Raw genomic sequence first — 20248 nt, 5'->3', positions numbered from 1 at the left:
CGTATTACTGTTAATAATATAATTGAACTATAATAGTTCCAATTAAGGAAATGTAAAGCCAATATGAAAGCTGCTAATTTTTTATATTAGCGGTTAAACTCCGTTAACATTTCTAAAATTTATATAGTTTAAATAAAACATTACATTTTCACTGTAAAAATAATATATCTATATTTATAAATACTTAAAAGTAAAAATACTTCCTTAACATCTTCAGTGTCACGCTCTAATTATAAGCTATTTAAGTAAACGAAAAACAATATTACCAAAATAAATATTCAAAAAATAAAAGTTAAAAGATAAATCTTGAAATTAGAATCATATCAACCTTGAATATAACCAATTAAATAAATAAATAATCTATATAGACCTTGACCACCAAGTAATTCACCTCAACCATAATCAAATGACTTAGATGAATAATAACCTATTTTTAAAGGAATATATCTAATAAACTTAGTTGAAAGAAAAGGTATAAATCATATAGAACCAGCAAATCTAACAAAAGAAAGTATACTTAAAGAAAATAAATTATGAGAAAAATCAAAATTAGAAATAAGATAACCTAAATAAGCACCTAAAATAACAACTGTAATAGTTAAAAACTTTAAATAATAAGGTAAAGCAATCACATGAGGAATAGGAAAAATTAATCAAGATAAAAGACTACCACCAAAAACAGCAACAAACAATAGACCAATTATTCCAAATGAAATATAATAACCCTTATCATCAAAAAAAATCTAGAATAAAAATTATTATCACCAGATCTTGAATAATAAAACAAACGAAAAGAATAAGAAGCAGTTAAACCAGTAGAAAAAAAATAAAGAAAAAAAATTAAACAATTAATTCATCTTAAACAAACCATCTCAAGAATTAAATCCTTTGAATAAAATCCCGCTAAAAAAGGTATTCCACACAAAGATAAACTAGAAACATTAAAACAAACTGAAGTTAAAGGTATGAAATTAACAATTGATCCTATAAAACGAATATCCTGAGAATCCTTCAAATTATGAATTATTGAACCTGCACATATAAATAATAATGCCTTAAATAAAGCATGAGCCAATAAATGAAAAAATGCAAGCTTTGGATAACCTATAGCCAAAATTCTTATTATTAAACCAAGTTGTCTTAAAGTAGAAAGAGCAATAATCTTCTTTAAATCAAACTCAAAATTAGCGCCCAATCCAGCCATAAATATAGTTATACAACCAATTAAAAGTAAAAATCAACCACAATTATAAGTATCCAATATTGGTCTAAAACGAATTAATAAATAAACACCAGCAGTAACAAGAGTAGAAGAATGAACTAAAGCAGAAACAGGAGTAGGAGCTGCTATAGCAGCAGGAAGTCATGAAGAGAAAGGAATCTGAGCTCTCTTAGTTATAGCTGCTAAAACAATTAATATAGTAATGAGCTTTATTTCAAAAGAATTAGAAATAAAATCATAATAATAAATATAATTTCAACCACCAAAATTTAACATTCATGCAATAGAAATTAAAATAGCAACATCACCAATACGATTAGAAAGTGCAGTTAATATACCAGCACTATAAGATTTTACATTTTGATAATAAATAACTAAACAATAAGAAACTAAACCTAAACCATCTCAACCTAATAAAATTCTAATTAAATTAGGACTAATAAATAAAAAACCTATAGAAAGAATAAATATTAAAACAATAATAATAAAACGATTTATATTCTTTTCACCAGATATATAATCCTCTCTATAATAAATAACCAAAGAAGAAATATATATAACAAAAGATATAAAAATAAGAGATATTCAATCCAAAATTAAAGTTATAACAACTATAGAACCATTTAAATTGAAAAGCTCTCACTCAACAAAAACTCTATAATCAATTATTAAATAATAAATACCTAAAATAAAAATTATAGTTCTCGAAATAAACAAAGAAAAAAAACTCAAAGAACAAATAGAAAATAAATTCACGGCCTAAGATGAAAAACTTCATATCATTGATTCCACAATACAATATTTTTAATTAAAATACTTAAGCAAACTAAACAAAGAAATATTCACCCTTAAAACAGAGAATATTTAAAGGCAATCAATGTAAAAGTAAAAGATGATATTCACGAAAATAACCAAGAGAACAAGTATAAACACCAGAATAATAATTCCCATGCTGAGAATAAGAATATATATACAAAGTATAAACAGCTCTAAAAAAAGATAAAAAAATCAAAGCAAAGAATCTAAAAGAAGATCAAGATATAATTCTATTTAATAATCTAATTTCACCTACCAAATTTAAAGAAGGAGGAGCAGCCATATTTGATGATCTTAAAAGAAATCATCATAAAGCCATTCCTGGCATCAAATTAATTATACCCTTGTTAATTAATAATCTTCGTCTACCTAAATGTTCATAAATAATATTAGATAAACAAAATAAACCAGAAGAACATAAACCATGACCAACCATTAGAGAAAGAGAACCTACACAACCTCATCAATTCATAGTCATCAATCCACCAATAACCATTCTTATATGAGCAACAGAAGAATATGCAATTAAAGACTTTAAATCAACCTGACGAAAACAAATAAATCTTACAATAACACCCCCAGATAAACCTAAAGACAATCAAAAATAATTAAACTTTAAACCCAAATAAGAAATAACCTTTATAACACGAAAAATACCATAACCACCTAACTTTAATAAAACACCAGCAAGAATTATTCTACCTGAAATAGGGGCCTCTACATGAGCCTTAGGAAGTCATAAATGAACCAAAAACATAGGTATCTTAACTAAAAAAGCCAAAATTATAAATACATAAAACATAAAATAATAAGAACCAAAATCAACCAATAAAGGAAAATATAAAGTATTAGAAAAATCATAAACCTTAAATAAAACTAATAATAAAGGTAATCTAGCAACCAAAGTATAAAAAATTAAATAAACACCAGCCTGCAAACGCTCAGGTTGATAACCCCAACCCAAAATTAAAAGTAAAGTAGGAACTAATCTAGCCTCAAAAAAAATATAAAAAGAAAGAAGACTTAATCTAGCAAATGAACAATAAAGCATAATTATTAAAATCAAAACCATAAAAACAAAAAAATTAGAATGATATGAACTTAAATAAACTGAACCTCTAGCAGTGATTATTAAAGATCAAATCCAAAAACTAAGTAAAATTAAACTAAAAGAAAAATAATCAATACCAAAATAATATCTAATTATATTCAAATCAGCATATGAATAAACACAAATTATAAAAACAAAACCCGACAGAAACATTAAAGAATGAACCAACCATCAACAATTATTTAATAAACAAAGAGGGATCAAAAAAATAGTTATAAATAAATACTTTAACATAAAGATAAACCAAAAGAATTAAAAAAATCATTACCATGAGAACGAATTATTGAAACTAAAATAGAAAGACCTAAAGCACCCTCACAAACAGAAAAAACTAAAAAAATAACTGGAAAAAATTAATCATAATCAAACTCAATAAGAAAAACAATAACTAACATAAATAAAGAAAGAACAATGTATTCTAATCTCAAAAGAACCATTAATAAATGTTTACGTTTAGAAGAAAAAACATAAACACCAGCAAAATAAATCAATAAAGAAGTAAAAATAGATAATATAAACATTAGTTTTAATAGTTTAAAAATAACGCTGGTCTTGTAAACCGGAAATAAGTCCAGCCCCCACTTTTAAAACTTCAGAGGTGGAAAAGCTTCCAACATCGGTCCCCAAAACCGGTATTTTAAATAAACTAACCCCTGAAATGATCAAAATAATAATTATATCATTATCAAATGTAATAAATATTAATTTTATTAAATTAAGACACCCAATTCAATAATGCTTTTTATTATCCTTCAAACCTTCCTAGTTGGATTAATAACAGGAACAATAATAGAAAGATATTCATTATCATATATTTTATTTTTAACATTTCTTGGTGGTATACTAGTATTATTTATTTACATTACAAGAATTGCATCAAACGAAATATTTCAGCCTAAATCAATCACTATAATTATTACATTAATAATGTGAGTATTTATCATATTAATATTAATTATTCTAGATATATCTATATTTATAGACTTTTTCAAAAACACCGAAACTATAAATATTGATAATTCAATCAATTATCAAGAAATAACAATATCTTTAGAAAAATTATATAATAGACCAACATTCATTATTACAATAATAATAATAATTTATTTATTTTTAGCACTACTAGCAGTTGTTAAAATCACCAATATTAATCAGGACCTATTCGTAAAATAAGATAATTACTAATGAATAAACCCTTACGATTAAGACATCCTTTAATTAAAATTATTAATAACTCTTTAATTGACTTACCTGCCCCAACAAATATTTCATTTTGATGAAATTTTGGATCCCTATTAGGGTTATGTTTGGTAATTCAAATCGTAACTGGACTATTTTTAGCTATACATTATACATCAAATATTGAAATAGCATTCAGTAGTGTAGTACACATCTGCCGAGACGTAAATAATGGTTGAATTATCCGAACCTTACACGCAAATGGAGCATCTATATTTTTTATTTGTATTTACTTACATGTAGGACGGGGAATTTACTATGGATCTCATATATATATATATACATACCTGAATAATTGGTACAGTGATTTTATTTTTAGTTATAGCAACTGCATTTATAGGATATGTCTTACCCTGAGGCCAAATATCTTTTTGAGGTACAACAGTAATTACTAATTTATTATCAGCAATCCCATACTTAGGAACAGATTTAGTCCAATGAGTATGAGGAGGATTCGCTGTTGATAATGCAACATTAAATCGATTCTTCACATTCCATTTTGTATTACCATTTATTATTGCTGCTATAGCAGCAATTCATTTATTTTTTCTTCACCAAACAGGATCTAATAATCCTCTTGGACTAAATGGAGATATTGAAAAAATTCCATTCCATCCATACTTTACCTTTAAGGATTCTATTACATTTGTAATAATAACATCATTATTAATTATACTATGTTTAATTAATCCTTACCTATTAGGAGATCCAGATAACTTTGTACCTGCCAACCCATTAGTAACACCAGTTCACATTCAACCAGAATGATATTTCCTATTTGCATATGCAATTCTACGATCTATCCCTAATAAGTTAGGAGGTGTTATTGCATTATTTTTATCAATTAGAATCTTAATAATTTTACCATTTTATAATAAAACACCATTCCGAGGCATTCAATTTTACCCTATTAATCAAAGTTTATTCTGAATTATAGTAGTTGTTGTATGCTTACTAACGTGAATTGGTAAACGACCTGTTGAAGAACCTTATATTATAACAGGTCAAATCTTAACAATTATTTAATTCACATATTTCTTAATTAATGTCCATGTCGCAAACGCATGAGATAAATTAATTAAGGAATAATGTTAATTAGCTTAGGAGAAGCATATGTTTTGAAAACATAAAATTAGAAGTTTAACTCTTCTATTAACTTTTCTCAAAAAATTTCACTAAACAAATGAGATAAATAAAATCTTTAAACCAACAAAGAAAATAAAAAATTCAAAGATAAAGGTAAAAAACTTTTTCAAGCTAAGTACATTAATTTATCATAACGGAACCGTGGTAATGTTCCACGAACCCAAATAAAACCAAAAGATATAATAGCAAGCTTAATAAAAAATATAAAAGAATAAAAATCACCGCCCAAAAAAATTAAAGCCAATAACATTCTTATGAAGACAATTCTAGTATATTCAGCTAAAAAAATTAAAGTAAAACCACCCGCACCATACTCAATATTAAATCCTGAAACTAACTCAGATTCCCCTTCAGCAAAATCAAAAGGAGTACGATTAGTTTCAGCTAAGCAAGAAGCAAAACAAGCTAAAGCTAAAGGAAAAGAAATAATAATAAATCAACAATAAAGCTGATAGTTTATAAAATCAAACATATTAAAACTACCAATTAAAATAATTAAAGACAATAAAATTAAAGCTAAACTAACTTCATAAGAAATTGTTTGAGCAACAGAACGAAGAGAACCTAATAATGAATAATTTGAATTAGAAGATCAACCAGCAATTATAACAGTATAAACACCTAATCTAGTACAACATAAAAAAAATAAAAATCCATAAGAAAAAGAACACATATAAGTTAAATAAGGAAAAATTACTCAAACGGCTAAAGAAATCATTAAATTAAAAACAGGGGAAAAATAATAAAGTAGGTAATTAGATATAATAGGAATTGGCTGCTCCTTACAAATTAACTTAATAGCATCTCTAAATGGCTGAGGAATTCCAACAAAACCTACCTTATTTGGACCCTTTCGAATCTGAATATAACCTAAAACCTTATGCTCTAATAAAGTTAAAAAGGCAACACTAATTAAAACACAAATAACCAATAAAAGAAAATTCATAATAAATATAAATAAATCATAAAGTATCAATACTATTTGTAGAAAAAATCTACATAAATGAATTCTAAATTCAACACATTAATCTGTCAAAATAGTAAATAAATTAATATTAATCAATATAACAAAAAATATTTTAACCATATGGTCCTTTCGTACTAATATGGATTAACAATCTTAGGATAGAAACCGACCTGGCTCACGCCGGTCTGAACTCAGATCATGTAAGAATTTAAAGGTCGAACAGACCTAATCATTGGGCTCCTGCACCCAAAATTTTTCTTAATCCAACATCGAGGTCGCAATCTGCTTTGTCGATATGAGCTCTCAAAAACAATTACGCTGTTATCCCTAAGGTAACTTAATCTTATGATCATAAATTATGGATCAAAATAACAAACATAAATAAATGATATAATAATGAAGAGTTTATCTATTCTTCATGTCACCCCAACAAAACATCATCATTAAATATAGAAAGACAAACAAAAAACTATATAAAAGTAAAATGTCAAGCTCTATAGGGTCTTCTCGTCCTAAAGAAGAATTTAAGCCTTTTGACTCAAAAGTTAAATTCAAAAATTTATTAAGAGACAGTTGATTTCTCGTCAAGCCATTCATTCCAGCCACTAATTAAGAGACTAATGATTATGCTACCTTTGCACGGTCAAAATACTGCGGCTCTTTAAAAATACGCTCAGTGAGCAGGCCAGACCTCAAAATATAAACAAGAGGACATGTTTTTGATAAACAGGCGGAAATCAATTTTGTCTAGTTCCTTATAATAAGTTCACAAGGTAAAAATTTCATACAAATAAATATACTAATTCTATCATTATTACAAAAATTTTAAAATTAAATTAATAATCTTAATAAAAAACCTAAGATATTTATAAAATCAAAATAAAAAATAATGAACTAAAACGTAATCTTAAAGATAGCTGGTTTAAAACTTACTATTATATTTCTATAAAATAAATTATAGGTTATTAACTTCAAAGCTTATCCCTTAAAGAATAAATAAGTTAATATTTTTACTTAAAAAATTAAATAAAAACAAATAACTTTAAAAAATTAAATTTTTTCTTAAGAAACTAGATATCTTGGGAAACGATTAACATCTCATTTCTATAAATAATTTAATAATAATTATGATACATTAACTATAAATTATTTATAAATCAACCCAAATCGAGACAAGTAAAATAAATACTAAAATTTTGATAAACCCTGATACAAAAGGTACAATAAATAAAATCTACTTAAAAAAATTTAAAATAATATTTCATAAAACACTTACATTACCAATAAACTATAATTTAAAAAATCAATTCTATAAAATATACTAAGACAAAAATACAATAAAATTATTTATATTAAATAATTAAATAAACAAAAAATAAATATAATAAAATAAATAATCAAGATATCCTGATTTGCACAGAAAAATTTTCAGTGTAAATGAAACACTTTACTAATAAGTTATATCTTGAAACTCTTCCTAGATACACTTTCCAGTACATCTACTATGTTACGACTTATCTCATCTAAATTGAAGCTACTTTAAAATAAAATAGAATAATCAATAATGAGAGCGACGGGCGATGTGTACACATCTCAGAGCCAATATCAGTTAAATTAAATAAATTACATTACTATCAAATCCACCTTCATTAACAGTATTTCACTATCAAATCCGTTATAAACAAAAATCTATTGTAACCCACCTCCTCTTAACTATAAGCTGCACCTTGACCTGAAATATTTTATAATTATAAATCTTGAGAATTATAACTCTAAAAAGATTCTCTGATAACGGAGATATACAAACAAATAAATTAAGTAGAGTAAATCGTGTATTATCAATCATGGGGTAGGTTCCTCTGAATGGAATGAGATACCGCCAGATTCTTTGGGTTTAAAGACCTTAACTAATAGTACCCTGGTAAATATAATTAACATTTAAAATAATAGGGTATCAAATCCTAGTTTATTATTTACATTTCACAGATTCATAAAAAGGGCCACAAATAAATTTTAACATTTCACCTTACAAATTTATATTTCAACCCTAAGAATATAAACAACTGTTTTAACCAATAATATTCACTTGTATCAATCGTATAACCGCGGCTGCTGGCACGAATTATGCCGATACTAAATCAATTGCTAAATCCAAAATCACTTGATAATAAATTATAATATTCTATATTTAAATTAATAATTTTATTTATTATATCCAATTATAATAATATTAAATATTATATTACATATTATTATATATATTATATTATAATAACCTATTTTAAGCTAAAAACATAAGTAGCTATAATCCTAGGTAAATAATTGCATTAAAATAATCAATTGATAATGGTAAGATGAACTTATAATACTTTAATTTCAATTAAATGTAATATATTAATATAAATTATTTATTATATATATATATATAAAAAAAATGAGCAGGATAAATTAATCCTAATTAAACAAAATAATACATAAAAGAATTTCAAAACAAAACTTTCGATTTATATATTAAATAAATTAAGTGCCTGATTAAAGGGTTACCTTGATAGGGTAAATAAAGTAAATAAAATTATCTTCATTAAAATTACATAAGATAGAATTAAACTACCTCCTTTAGTATCAAAAACTAACGTGCATCATACACCTTAATGTAAAAAGGTAAGCTAAACAAGCTAATGGGTTCATACCCCATTTATAGAGGTATCAATCCTCTCCTTTTTAATGACCAACAACTCTACAAAACTTCTCTTCCTATCAACATTAATGATAGGAACGATCCTGTCCATTTCATCAAATTCCTGATTTGGGGTTTGAATAGGACTTGAGATCAACTTACTTTCATTTATTCCACTCCTAACAAGAAATAAAAATATAATAATAAATGAATCATCAAATAAATATTTTATTGTCCAAGCAATAGAATCGACAATATTATTATTTTCAATTTTGCTGATTCAAATAAAATATCCCATGGGATGGGAAACAGAATTTATCCCATCAATAGTAATTAGATCTAGACTATTATTAAAGATTGGAGCTGCACCTTTCCATTTCTGATTTCCAGAAGTTATAGGAGCATCAAGATGAAATAATTGTTTAACATTAATAACATGACAAAAAATCGCCCCAATAATGGTCTTATCTTATTGTATTCAATTAAGAACTTTTATTTGAACAATTATTATCTTAAGAATTATTATTGGGGCAATAGGAGGTTTAAAACAAACATCCTTACGACAACTTTTAGCATATTCATCAATCAGACATCTAGGTTGAATAATTAGATCATTAACAGTCAGAGAAAACATCTGAGAACTATACTTCATTATTTACTCACTATTAAGATTAATTATAGTTTTATTATTTAATCAAATTTATTCAGCCAGAAATATAAAAACCGAAATTAAATTCATAATATTCTTATCTTTATTATCTTTAGGTGGACTACCACCATTCCTTGGATTCTTACCAAAATGAATTGTAATACAATCATTAATAGAAAACAATATAACAACTATTATAACTATTATAGTTGTATTAACTACAATTACACTCTACTAGTATATACGTATTAGATTCTCAGCTCTAATTATATCATACACAGAAAATTCGTGATCTATAAAGATAAAGTCCCAAAAATCAAGAATCATTCTTCCTATAACAGTAATAATTTCAACAATAGGATTGATTTCAACATCAACCTTAATTTCATTATACTAAGGACTTAAGTTAATCAAACTAATAACCTTCAAAGTTATAATTAAAAGAATAATCTTTTAGGCCTTAGTAAAATTTTACACCTCTAGAATTGCAGTCTAGAATCATAATTAAATATAAGACCTAAATATGATAAGAGAGAAAACATCTCATAAGTAGATTTACAGTCTACCACCTAAAATTCAGCCATCTTACCGCAAAAATGATTATTCTCAACAAACCATAAGGACATTGGTACTTTATACTTCATATTTGGAGCATGAGCAGGAATAGTAGGAACATCAATAAGAATACTTATTCGTGCTGAACTTGGCCAACCCGGATCTCTAATTGGGGATGACCAGATTTATAATGTTATTATTACAGCTCACGCGTTCGTAATAATTTTCTTTATAGTAATACCTATTATAATTGGTGGATTTGGTAATTGACTTGTTCCACTAATAATTGGTGCACCAGATATAGCATTTCCACGAATAAATAATATAAGTTTTTGATTACTACCACCTTCACTAACCCTTCTTCTTACATCTTCTATAGTAGATAATGGTGCTGGTACAGGATGAACAGTTTACCCTCCTCTAGCAGGAGCTATTGCACACGGGGGTGCATCTGTAGATCTAGCTATTTTTTCACTGCACTTAGCAGGTGTATCATCTATTCTTGGTGCAGTGAATTTCATTACAACAGCAATTAATATACGATCAGAAAGTATAACTTTAGATCAAACACCTTTATTTGTATGATCTGTAGCTATTACAGCATTACTTCTCCTTCTTTCACTTCCAGTTTTAGCAGGAGCTATTACTATATTATTAACAGATCGAAATTTAAATACATCATTCTTTGACCCTGCAGGAGGGGGTGACCCAATTCTATATCAACATCTATTTTGATTCTTTGGACACCCAGAAGTTTATATTTTAATTCTACCGGGGTTCGGAATTATTTCACATATTGTATGTCAAGAAAGAGGAAAAATTGAATCATTTGGAACATTAGGTATAATTTATGCTATACTATCAATTGGACTAATAGGATTTATTGTATGAGCACATCATATATTTACAGTAGGAATGGATGTTGACACACGAGCATATTTTACATCAGCAACAATAATTATTGCTGTACCTACAGGAATTAAGGTATTTAGATGATTAGCTACATTATATGGAACTAAATTCAAGTTCAATCCACCATTATTATGAGCTCTAGGATTTATTTTCCTATTTACAATTGGTGGATTAACAGGATTAGTATTAGCAAATTCATCACTTGATATTGTATTACATGATACATATTATGTAGTAGCCCAATTTCATTATGTATTATCTATAGGAGCAGTATTTGCAATTATAGGATGTGTCATTCAATGATATCCACTATTTACAGGATTAACTATAAATAATACATGATTAAAAATCCAATTTACAATTATATTCATTGGAGTAAATTTAACATTCTTTCCTCAACACTTCCTAGGATTAGCAGGAATACCTCGACGATACTCTGACTACCCAGACGCATATACATCATGAAACGTAGTATCAAGAATTGGGTCTACAATTTCTATTGTAGGAATCATTATATTCATTGTAATTATATGAGAAAGAATGATTACAAACCGAGCAATTATATTTAGAGCTAACATAAGAAGATCAACAGAATGACTACAAAATAACCCTCCTGCAGAACATAGTTACTCAGAATTACCATTAATCTCTAGATTCTAACATGGCAGATTAGTGCAGTAGATTTAAGCTCTACAAATAAAGGTTTGACCTTTTATTAGAAAATATTTATTAATGGCAACATGATCAAATTTATCTCTTCAAGATGGAGCTTCACCATTAATGGAGCAATTATCATTCTTTCATGATCATACTATGGTCGTATTATTATTAATTACAGTAATTGTAGGTTATGCCCTAAGTTATATATTATTTATTGCCTATACTAACCGTAATATAGTTCATGGACATTTAATTGAAACAATCTGAACAGCTTTACCAGCAATTACATTAATTTTTATTGCCCTTCCATCATTACGACTATTATATTTACTTGATGATTCAGTAGATGCAATAATTACAATTAAAACCATTGGACGACAATGATATTGAAGATATGAATATTCAGACTTCATAGACGTAGAATTTGACACTTATATAACACCAGAACAAGACCTAGAAAATGATGGATTCCGACTACTAGATGTAGATAACCGAACACTCCTACCAATAAATACAGAAGTACGAGTATTAACAAGAGCATCAGATGTTCTACACTCATGAGCAGTTCCTGCATTAGGGGTTAAAATTGATGCAACGCCAGGTCGGTTAAATCAAGGAACATTCACAATAAATCGACCTGGATTATTCTTTGGACAATGCTCAGAAATCTGTGGAGCAAACCACAGATTTATACCAATTGTAATTGAAAGAACTTCAGTAAATTTATTTATTAAGTGATTATCTAAGATAATTTAAGGAGTTAGTTAAAATAAATAACATTAGAGTGTCAATCTAAAGTAACTAAAAAAAATTAGTACACCTTGAAATTCATCAGATGACTGAAAGTAAGTAATGGTCTCTTAAACCAAATAATAGTAAATTAACGACTACTTCTGATGGGGAAATTATATCCAAATCCCTCAAATATCCCCTCTTATATGACTCTCACTATTCATTATATTTTCAGCTACATTAATCTTGTTTAATCAAATAAATTTCTTCTCATTTAAACCTAACCTTATTAAAAGAGCAGAAAAAGGAACAATTGAAATAAAAAACTTAAATTGAAAATGATAACAAATCTATTCTCAACATTTGACCCATCAACTAACATCTTTAATTTATCATTAAATTGAACTAGAACATTTCTAGGACTATTATTAATCCCATCACTATTTTGACTTACACCATCACGAATTAACATTATCTGAAATAAACTAAATTTAACCTTACATAATGAATTTAAAACACTTCTTGGACCAAAATCATTTTATGGAACAACATTCATTTTCATCTCAATTTTTATTATAATATTATTTAACAATTTCATAGGATTATTCCCTTATATTTTTACTAGAACAAGACATTTAGCATTAACATTTGCAATTGCCCTACCTATATGGCTAAGATTTATATTATTTGGATGAATTAACCATACTAATCATATATTTACACACCTTGTACCACAAGGTACACCGCCTGCATTAATATCATTTATAGTACTAATTGAAACAATTAGTAATGTTATTCGACCAGGTACATTAGCAGTACGGTTGGCAGCAAATATAATTGCAGGACACTTATTATTAACCTTATTAGGAAACACAGGACCATCTATAGCAATAAACTTAATCTCATTACTAATTATTGGACAAATACTTCTATTAATTGTAGAATCAGCAGTAGCAATAATTCAAGCCTATGTTTTCTCAATTCTAAGAACTCTATATTCTAGAGAAGTATATTAAACCTATGTTATCAACTCACTCAAACCACCCATTCCACTTAGTAGACTATAGACCTTGACCATTAACAGGAGCAATTGGAGCAATAGTCCTAGTATCAGGACTAGCAAAATGATTCCACCTATTTAATATTAACTTATTCATAATTGGATTTGGAATTACCCTACTAACTATAATTCAATGATGACGAGATGTAGTACGAGAAGGAACATATCAAGGATTACATACAGGATTTGTATCAATTGGATTACGATGAGGAATAATTTTATTTATTGCATCAGAGGTATTATTTTTCGTTTCTTTTTTTTGAGCATTCTTTAGAAGAAGATTAGCACCAACAATTGAACTAGGAATACTATGACCTCCAATAGGAATTCAACCCTTTAACCCTATACAAATTCCATTACTTAATACAGCTATTCTTTTAGCATCAGGAGTAACAGTAACATGAGCACATCATAGTTTAATGGAATCTAATCATACTCAAGCACTACAAGGATTATTCTTCACAGTGTTATTAGGACTATACTTTACAATACTTCAAGCATATGAATATTGAGAAGCACCTTTTACCATTGCAGATGCAGTTTATGGATCAACATTCTTTGTTGCAACAGGATTCCATGGTTTACACGTAATTATTGGAACAATCTTTTTATCAACATGTCTACTACGACACTCAATAAATCAATTTTCACCAAGACATCACTTTGGATTTGAAGCAGCAGCATGATACTGACACTTCGTAGACGTAGTATGATTATTCTTATATATCTCTATTTATTGATGAGGTAGATAATTGTTTTTCTAGTATAAATAGTACATTTGACTTCCAATCAGAAAGCTTGATATAAATCAAGAAAAACAATTCTAATTCTATCAACAAGAGTTTTCATTAGATTTATTATTCCAATAATTGTTATAATCCTGGCAACAACACTATCAAAAAAATTAATTAATGATCGAGAAAAAAGATCACCATTTGAATGTGGGTTTGATCCAAAAAGATCAGCACGAATACCATTCTCAATACGATTCTTCCTAATCGCATAATCTTTTTAATTTTTGATGTAGAAATTGCACTAATTCTACCAATTGTAATTATTTTTAAAACTTCAGACATTATAATCTGAACAGTATCAACAATATTTTTTATTCTAGTTCTATTAGGAGGACTATACCATGAATGAAACCAAGGAGCATTACAATGAGCAGAATAAAGGGTTGTAGTTAAATATAACATTTGGGTTGCATTCAAAAAGTATTGATATTATCAATCAACCTTAAATAGAATAAGAAGCGAAATATTGCAGTCAGTTTCGACCTGGAAGATTGGTATGTACTACCCTTATTCTTATTAATTGAAGCCAAAAAGAGGCGTATTACTGTTAATAATATAATTGAACTATAATAGTTCCAATTAAGGAAATGTAAAGCCAATATGAAAGCTGCTAACTTTTTATATTAGCGGTTAAACTCCGTTAACATTTCTAAAATTTATATAGTTTAAATAAAACATTACATTTTCACTGTAAAAATAATATATCTATATTTATAAATACTTAAAAGTAAAAATACTTCCTTAACATCTTCAGTGTCACACTCTAATTATAAGCTATTTAAGTAAGCGAAAAACAATATTACCAAAATAAATATTCAAAAAATAAAAGTTAAAAGATAAATCTTGAAATTAGAATCATATCAACCTTGAATATAACCAATTAAATAAATAAATAATCTATATAAACCTTGACCACCAAGTAATTCACCTCAACCATAATCAAATGACTTAGATGAATAATAACCTATTTTTAAAGGAATATATCTAATAAACTTAGTTGAAAGAAAAGGTATAAATCATATAGAACCAGCAAATCTAACAAAAGAAAGTATACTTAAAGAAAATAAATTATGAGAAAAATCAAAATTAGAAATAAGATAACCTAAATAAGCACCTAAAATAACAACTGTAATAGTTAAAAACTTTAAATAATAAGGTAAAGCAATCACATGAGGAATAGGAAAAATTAATCAAGATAAAAGACTACCACCAAAAACAGCAACAAACAATAGACCAATTATTCCAAATGAAATATAATAACCCTTATCATCAAAAGAAAATCTAGAATAAAAATTATTATCACCAGATATTGAATAATAAAACAAACGAAAAGAATAAGAAGCAGTTAAACCAGTAGAAAAAAAATAAAGAAAAAAAATTAAACAATTAATTCATCTTAAACAAACCATCTCAAGAATTAAATCCTTTGAATAAAATCCCGCTAAAAAAGGTATTCCACACAAAGATAAACTAGAAACATTAAAACAAACTGAAGTTAAAGGTATGAAATTAACAATTGATCCTATAAAACGAATATCCTGAGAATCCTTCAAATTATGAATTATTGAACCTGCACATATAAATAATAATGCCTTAAATAAAGCATGAGCCAATAAATGAAAAAATGCAAGCTTTGGATAACCTATAGCCAAAATTCTTATTATTAAACCAAGTTGTCTTAAAGTAGAAAGAGCAATAATCTTCTTTAAATCAAACTCAAAATTAGCGCCCAATCCAGCCATAAATATAGTTATACAACCAATTAAAAGTAAAAATCAACCACAATTATAAGTATCCAATATTGGTCTAAAACGAATTAATAAATAAACACCAGCAGTAACAAGAGTAGAAGAATGAACTAAAGCAGAAACAGGAGTAGGAGCTGCTATAGCAGCAGGAAGTCATGAAGAGAAAGGAATCTGAGCTCTCTTAGTTATAGCTGCTAAAACAATTAATATAGTAATGAGCTTTATTTCAAAAGAATTAGAAATAAAATCATAATAATAAATATAATTTCAACCACCAAAATTTAACATTCATGCAATAGAAATTAAAATAGCAACATCACCAATACGATTAGAAAGTGCAGTTAATATACCAGCACTATAAGATTTTACATTTTGATAATAAATAACTAAACAATAAGAAACTAAACCTAAACCATCTCAACCTAATAAAATTCTAATTAAATTAGGACTAATAATTAAAAAACCTATAGAAAGAATAAATATTAAAACAATAATAATAAAACGATTTATATTCTTTTCACCAGATATATAATCCTCTCTATAATAAATAACCAAAGAAGAAATATATATAACAAAAGATATAAAAATAAGAGATATTCAATCCAAAATTAAAGTTATAACAACTATAGAACCATTTAAATTGAAAAGCTCTCACTCAACAAAAACTCTATAATCAATTATTAAATAATAAATACGTAAAATAAAAATTATAGTTCACGAAATAAACAAAGAAAAAAAACTCAAAGAACAAATAGAAAATAAATTCATGGCCTAAGATGAAAAACTTCATATCATTGATTCCACAAAACAATATTTTTAATTAAAATACTTAAGCAAACTAAACAAAGAAATATTCACCCTTTAAACAGAGAATATTTAAAGGCAATCAATGTAAAAGTAAAAGATGATATTCACGAAAATAACCAAGAGAACAAGTATAAACACCAGAATAATAATTCCCATGCTGAGAATAAGAATATATATACAAAGTATAAACAGCTCTAAAAAAAGATAAAAAAATCAAAGCAAAGAATCTAAAAGAAGATCAAGATATAATTCTATTTAATAATCTAATTTCACCTACCAAATTTAAAGAAGGAGGAGCAGCCATATTTGATGATCTTAAAAGAAATCATCATAAAGCCATTCTTGGCATCAAATTAATTATACCCTTGTTAATTAATAATCTTCGTCTACCTAAACGTTCATAAATAATATTAGATAAACAAAATAAACCAGAGGAACATAAACCATGACCAACCATTAGAGAAAGAGAACCTACACAACCTCATCAATTCATAGTCATCAATCCACCAATAACCATTCTTATATGAGCAACAGAAGAATATGCAATTAAAGACTTTAAATCAACCTGACGAAAACAAATAAATCTTACAATAACACCCCCAGATAAACCTAAAGACAATCAAAAATAATTAAACTTTAAACCCAAATAAGAAATAACCTTTATAACACGAAGAATACCATAACCACCTAACTTTAATAAAACACCAGCAAGAATTATTCTACCTGAAATAGGGGCCTCTACATGAGCCTTAGGAAGTCATAAATGAACCAAAAACATAGGTATCTTAACTAAAAAAGCCAAAATTATAAATACATAAAACATAAAATAATAAGAACCAAAATCAACCAATAAAGGAAAATATAAAGTATTAGAAAAATCATAAACCTTAAATAAAACTAATAATAAAGGTAATCTAGCAACCAAAGTATAAAAAATTAAATAAACACCAGCCTGCAAACGCTCAGGTTGATAACCCCAACCCAAAATTAAAAGTAAAGTAGGAACTAATCTAGCCTCAAAAAAAATATAAAAAGAAAGAAGACTTAATCTAGCAAATGAACAATAAAGCATAATTATTAAAATCAAAACCATAAAAACAAAAAAATTAGAATGATATGAACTTAAATAAACTGAACCTCTAGCAGTGATTATTAAAGAACAAATCCAAAAACTAAGTAAAATTAAACTAAAAGAAAAATAATCAATACCAAAATAATATCTAATTATATTCAAATCAGCATATGAATAAACACAAATTATAAAAACAAAACCCGACAGAAACATTAAAGAATGAACCAACCATCAACAATTATTTAATAAACAAAGAGGGATCAAAAAAATAGTTATAAATAAATACTTTAACATAAAGATAAACCAAAAGAATTAAAAAAATCATTACCATGAGAACGAATTATTGAAACTAAAATAGAAAGACCTAAAGCACCCTCACAAACAGAAAAAACTAAAAAAATAACAGGAAAAAAATAATCATAATCAAACTCAATAAGAAAAACAATAACTAACATAAATAAAGAAAGAACAATATATTCTAATCTCAAAAGAACCATTAATAAATGTTTACGTTTAGAAGAAAAAACATAAACACCAGCAAAATAAATCAATAAAGAAGTAAAAATAGAGAATATAAACATTAGTTTTCATAGTTTAAAAATAACGCCGGTCTTGTAAACCGGAAATAAGTCCAGCCCCCACATTTAAAACTTCAGAGGTGGAAAAGCTTCCAACATCGGTCCCCAAAACCGGCATTTTAAATAAACTAACCCCTGAAAAGATCAAAATAATAATTATATCATTATCAAATGTAATAAATATTAATTTTATTTAATTAAGACACCCAATATCAATAATGCTTTTTATTATCCTTCAAACCTTCCTAGTTGGATTAATAACAGGAACAATAATAGAAAGATATTGATTATCATATATTTTATTTTTAACATTTCTTGGTGGTATACTAGTATTATTTATTTACATTACAAGAATTGCATCAAACGAAATATTTCAGCCTAAATCAATCACTATAATTATTACATTAATAATGTGAGTATTTATCATATTAATATTAATTATTCTAGATATATCTAGATTTATAGACTTTTTCAAAAACACCGAAACTATAAATATTGATAATTCAATCAATTATCAAGAAATAACAATATCTTTAGAAAAATTATATAATAGACCAACATTCATTATTACAATAATAATAATAATTTATTTATTTTTAGCACTACTAGCAGTTGTTAAAATCACCAATATTAATCAGGGACCTATTCGTAAAATAAGATAATTACTAATGAATAAACCCTTACGATTAAGACATCCTTTAATTAAAATTATTAATAACTCTTTAATTGACTTACCTGCCCCAACAAATATTTCATTTTGATGAAATTTTGGATCCCTATTAGGGTTATGTTTGGTAATTCAAATCGTAACTGGACTATTTTTAGCTATACATTATACATCAAATATTGAAATAGCATTCAGTAGTGTAGTACACATCTGCCGAGACGTAAATAATGGTTGAATTATCCGAACCTTACACGCAAATGGAGCATCTATATTTTTTATTTGTATTTACTTACATGTAGGACGGGGAATTTACTATGGATCTTATATATATATACATACCTGAATAATTGGTACAGTGATTTTATTTTTAGTTATAGCAACTGCATTTATAGGATATGTCTTACCCTGAGGCCAAATATCTTTTTGAGGTGCAACAGTAATTACTAATTTATTATCAGCAATCCCATACTTAGGAACAGATTTAGTCCAATGAGTATGAGGAGGATTCGCTGTTGATAATGCAACATTAAATCGATTCTTCACATTCCATTTTGTATTACCATTTATTATTGCTGCTATAGCAGCAATTCATTTATTTTTTCATCACCAAACAGGATCTAATAATCCTCTTGGACTAAATGGAGATATTGAAAAAATTCCATTCCATCCATACTTTACCTTTAAGGATTCTATTACATTTGTAATAATAACATCATTATTAATTATACTATGTTTAATTAATCCTTACCTATTAGGAGATCCAGATAACTTTGTACCTGCCAACCCATTAGTAACACCAGTTCACATTCAACCAGAATGATATTTCCTATTTGCAT

The 20248-nt window shown here is 26.7% G+C and overlaps 2 pseudogenes; both read right to left on the bottom strand.

Moving 5' to 3' along the window:
- Positions 1-330: 330 nt before the first annotated feature.
- On the bottom strand, positions 331-1102 carry LOC126306427 (NADH-ubiquinone oxidoreductase chain 5-like; annotated as a pseudogene).
- Positions 1103-15323: 14221 nt separating this feature from the next.
- LOC126306428 (NADH-ubiquinone oxidoreductase chain 5-like) lies at positions 15324-16120 on the bottom strand (annotated as a pseudogene).
- Positions 16121-20248: the final 4128 nt, after the last annotated feature.

The sequence above is a fragment of the Schistocerca gregaria genome, unplaced genomic scaffold (assembly GCF_023897955.1).
Source record: "Schistocerca gregaria isolate iqSchGreg1 unplaced genomic scaffold, iqSchGreg1.2 ptg000333l, whole genome shotgun sequence".
Taxonomy (NCBI): domain Eukaryota; kingdom Metazoa; phylum Arthropoda; class Insecta; order Orthoptera; family Acrididae; genus Schistocerca; species Schistocerca gregaria.
The sequence above is the reverse complement of the archived record's forward strand: the minus strand, read 5'-3'. Positions and strand labels throughout refer to the sequence as shown.